The sequence below is a fragment of the Physeter macrocephalus genome, chromosome 5 (genome assembly GCF_002837175.3).
Source record: "Physeter macrocephalus isolate SW-GA chromosome 5, ASM283717v5, whole genome shotgun sequence".
Classification (NCBI taxonomy): Eukaryota; Metazoa; Chordata; class Mammalia; order Artiodactyla; family Physeteridae; genus Physeter; species Physeter macrocephalus.
This window is the reverse complement of record NC_041218.1, coordinates 71780746-71785670: the sequence shown is the minus strand read 5'-3', so window position 1 is coordinate 71785670 and position 4925 is coordinate 71780746.

The following is a 4925-nucleotide window of genomic DNA, read 5'->3' as shown; positions in this document are numbered from 1 at the left end:
GATAGCAACAGGGTTCAAAGTGAGGTCTCACCCTTTCAAAGTGCGTGTCCTTAAGCACGTTGCCCCCATGTCACACATAGTGCCACAGTGCTATAAGTATTGCCAACACTGTGGAAAAGACATCTCAAAGACAGGCTTGCTAGATGAATATACAGTCAGGTCATCTTAAACCACCCAACACACAAATGACCCTAATTCAAACCATTTAAAAAGCTAATTTAACTCCTAAATCCTGCTTGTATCCAGAATCCATTCAAAGCTTAAAACAAGTCTGACCCCATTTCTGTTTTGAGAAAATAAAGAATGAAAAGTGATATCCCACTGAGTCAAAAGGAACAAAGACCTTGAACAGCATTCAAAATAAAAGGCAACCTGAAAGAGAAATAATGCAAACTCCACCGAGTGTGTGAGCAGAAAGGAACTGAGTTCATGAGACAGCCTCTCCAGTACTGAAGAAAAGAGAAAGAAGTAGGTTGTTTGCATACTTAAAATTTGACCTTTTCACGATCAGATATTTTTCTGAACTGCGAAAGGGAAAAACCAGTAATTTGCCTGTTGTGACACTATTGAGTACAAAGTTAGGTAATGCCAAAGTTAAAGAAAAAGCAAGCAAGGGACAGGCATATGGATTCTACGTTTTTCTAATAGACAAATGCGATTATAAAGGTTATCTGATAAAAATAAATTCAACACAGCAAGAGTTTATCCTTCAATCTAAAAAAAATTGTTAGTCATGTCTGAAGTGAAGATAAATTGGGGACTTAAACGCTAGTACTCCACAGCCCATTCAGTCACTTAATGCCATCTCCTCTCGGGACAAGAAAGGACACTCCAGGGTCATGAACACTATTTTAATAAACTGAGTAAGTTTTTCTCCCCAGGCGCCTGGGATGGACCCTAGTGAACTAGACCAGAGCGTGTTGTTTCTCTCATTTCCCTGTTATAACACAAAAACCAAATACTCCCTTTATCAGAAGCTGTGCCTAAACACTGGCTCTTTACATATGCCTTTTCAGGAGCGAATCAGGACAGATCTGAGATGTGAGAAAAGTCTCTTGGGCTTTTCCAGGACAGTAAGGCACTTCTATGCCTGACAGATCACACAAATTGCTTGGGAGGAACTCAGGGCTCCCGGAAAGCCCGGCACACAAAAGCACAGCTTCTGATTTATACAGCCCTCACACTGTCCTCCCCACACCAGCCTCAGAGCCCAGCAGTTTTCTTCCTTTCGATACTATTTCTGGTGTGTTGACCAAGCATAAATCAGGCCGTATTCAAAACACAACTGTATTTTGGGCTCCTTTCACACTTTAACATGTAGTCAGTGGGGATAACCCTTCTTGGCTCCTGGAAAACCAGCAGGCCCCGTGCCCACTCTTAGGTGATACGCAGTTCTGCATATACACTGGACGTTGCCTACAGACTCATTTCAAAAATTAAACTTTGAATTCAAAATATTAATCAAAACTCTTTTGATTAAACATCACAGTCTTCGCCCTTCCCCTGGTTTAGGCTAGCTTCAGGAGAAGCCTACAATAGGGGGAAAAAGCACAGCTGGATTCTCTTTCTCCCTCAGGCACATCTCTCCCTCCTGTCTCCTCGCTAGTTTCTTCTTCCTTCTGAGACCGGTAAGCATGCGGGAGGGGGGAATATGCAGACAAGATGAGGCAGAGCCAAGTACAGAAAACGGTTGGGAAATATTTCACTTGAACTGGGACTATTTTAAGCTGGCTTCCCACACTCCGGGTCTGGCAGAAGCTCAGGGCTAACTCTCTTGCAGCGACACGGACATAGGCTCTTCAGAGGGGCTTCTCACTGGAGACTTCTCTGAAGTTCCCTCGACTAACGCAGGTGCTTCTCCGTGCTGGGCTGTCACTCCCAACTCCTTCCTCGACCCTGAAGTGTTGGGTTTTTCTCCCCATGCACTGCTGTTCCCCTGCAGGCAGCTCTCTTTGAACACAAGATGTCGGTAAAGCCCACATCTAGACCACAGGAAACAACTATGCACCCCATGTCCTTCCAGCAGAGCTTGGGGTGAGGCTGAGCCTATTGCAGCTGCAGGTTCATCGTCAGCACAGAGACCCCATCCAAATACTTTATATTCATGAAGATACCAGGATTCCAGAATCACAGAGCAGATTCTGGCTTCTTCTGTACCCATAGCCTATGGTATATGTTACATCATACATTTTAACACTTTGTGACAATGCTTTGGGAAATCTTTTAACCAGTTCTACAATTCTTCATAGTAAATAGTCTTGGCTTCTCAAAAATTGTTGGAGCAACATAGTGGAGACTGAGAAACTACTCTGGCTTTCGGACTCATAATTTTTATTTACTTCATGACACAAGCCAGCATCATCAGAGTAGTAAAGGAAACATCTTAATTTCAGCTCAGACAGTAATATTTACCAAAGTTAACATAGTTTAAACCCTGTTCTACTTTACAGTATCTTTCATAAACATCCTTCCCCAATAACTTAGATCCTAAATAATCAGAACCTTAAAACAGAGACTTTGAGAATTACTGTACCCCAGGAGTATCTTCTGGTGATTATGGAGCCCTTGAAATGCTAATGCAAATAGCAAAAGGCAATGAACACTTGAGAAAAGCTGAGTGGATCTAGGCACCCCAGTTTTCTTGATGATGGAGATGCTGCTCAGAGCTAGAGGGCTTCTCCCCAACATCAAAAGAGGCTGTGATCATGGAACAATGTGTGCATGGGGATGGAATGGAGGAGTGCTGGCACTCATATAGTGTATTTACCATTGCTAATCTAGAAGCAGAGTAACAAGTCAACTACGCATAATGGAAGAGAGTCACTGTTGTCCTAGAGAAATGATTAGAGAGAAAACAGAAAGGAAAAAGGAAGAAAGACTAGGTTTTTTGCTTTTGCTACTTCAGCAATAAATCTTAGTTTTCACAGTTTCCCATCTGTAAACTCAAATGAACTTGAACTTGGAGAAATCTATCAAGAGATAACTGATACTGTCTTGATTACTGTAGCTTTGTAGTATAGTCTGAAGTCAGGGAGCTTGATTCCTCCAGCTCCGTTTTTCTTTCTCAAGATTTCCTTGGCTATTTGGGGTCATTTGTGTTTCCATACAAATTGTGAAATTTCTTGTTCTAGTTCTGTGAAAGATGCCATTGGTAATTTGATAGGAATTGCCCTGAATCTGTAGATTGCTCTGGGTAGTGCAGTCATTTTCACAATGTTGATTCTTCCAATCCAAGAACATGGTATATCTCTTGATCTGTTTGTATCATCTTTGATTTCTTTCATCAGTGTCTTATAGTTCTCTGCATACAGGTCTTTTGCCCCCTGAGGTAGGTTTATTCCTAGATATTTTATTCTTTTTGTTGCAGTGGTAAATGGGAGTGTTTCCTTAATTTCTCTTTCTGATTTTTCATTGTTAGTGTATAGGAATGCAAGAGATTTCTGTGCATTAATTTTTTATCCTGCCACTTTACCAAATTCATTGATCAGCTCTAGTAGTTTTCTGGGGGCATCTTTAGGATTTTCTATGTATAGTATCATGTCATCTACAAACAGTGTATGGTATTGACACAAAAATAGAAATATAGATCAATGGAACCGGGTAGAAAGCCCAGAGATAAACCCATGCACATATGGTCACCTTTATCTTTGACAAAGGAGGCAAGAATATACAATGGAGAAAAGATAGCCTCTTCCATAAGTGGTGCTGGGAAAACTGGACAGCTACATGTAAAAGTATGAAATTAGAACGCTTCCTAACACCATACACAAAAATAAATTCTAAATGGATCAAAGACCTAAATGTAAGGCCAGACACTATAAAACTCTTGGAGGAAAAAATAGGCAGAACATTCTATGACATAAATCACAGCAAGATCCTTTTTGACCCACCTCCTAGAGTAATGGAAATAAAATCAAAAATAAACAAATGGAACCTAATGAAACTTCAAATCTTTTGCACAGAAAGGAAACCATAAACAAGACGAAAAGACAACCCTCAGAATGGGAGAAAATATTTGCAAATGAAACAACAGACAGAGGATTAATCTCTAAAATATACAAGCAGCTCATGCAGCTCAATATCAAAAAAAACAAACCACACAATCCAAAAATGGATGGAAGACCTAAATAGACATTTCTCCAAAGTAGACATACAGATTGCCAACAAACACATGAAAAGGGCTTCCCTGGTGGCGCAGTGGTTGAGAGTCCGCCTGCCGATGCAGGGGACAGGGGTTTGTGTCCCGGTCTGGGAAGATCTCACGTGCCGCGGAGCGCCTAGGCCCATGAGCCATGGCCGCTGATCCTGCGTGTCCGGAGCCTGTGCTCCTGCACTGTTGGTGGGAATGTAAATTGATAGAGCCACTCTGGAGAACAGTATGGAGATTCCTTGAAAAACTAAAAACAGAACTACCATATGACTCAGCAATCCCACTACTGGGCATACACCCAGAGAAAACCATAATTCTAAAAGATACATGTACCACAATGTTCACTGCAGCACTATTTACAACAGCCAGGATGTGGAAGCAACCCAAATGTCCATCTACAGATGAATGGATAAAGAAGATGTGGCACATATATACAATGGAATATTAGCCATAAAAAGTAACGAAATTGAGTTATTTGTAATGAGGTGGATGGACCCAGAGTCTGTCATACAGAGTGAAGTAAGTCAGGAAGAGAAAAACAAATACCAGATGCTAATGCACATATATGGAATCTTAAAAAACGGTACTGATGAAGCTATTGGCAGGGCAGGAATAAAGATGCAGACGTAGAGAATGGACTTGAAGACATGGGGGAAGGGGAAGCTGGGAAGAAGCGAGAGAGTAGCATTGACATATATTCACTACCACATGTAAAATTGATGGCTAGTGGGAAGCTGCTGCATAGCACAGGGAGATCAGCTCGATGCTTTGTGAC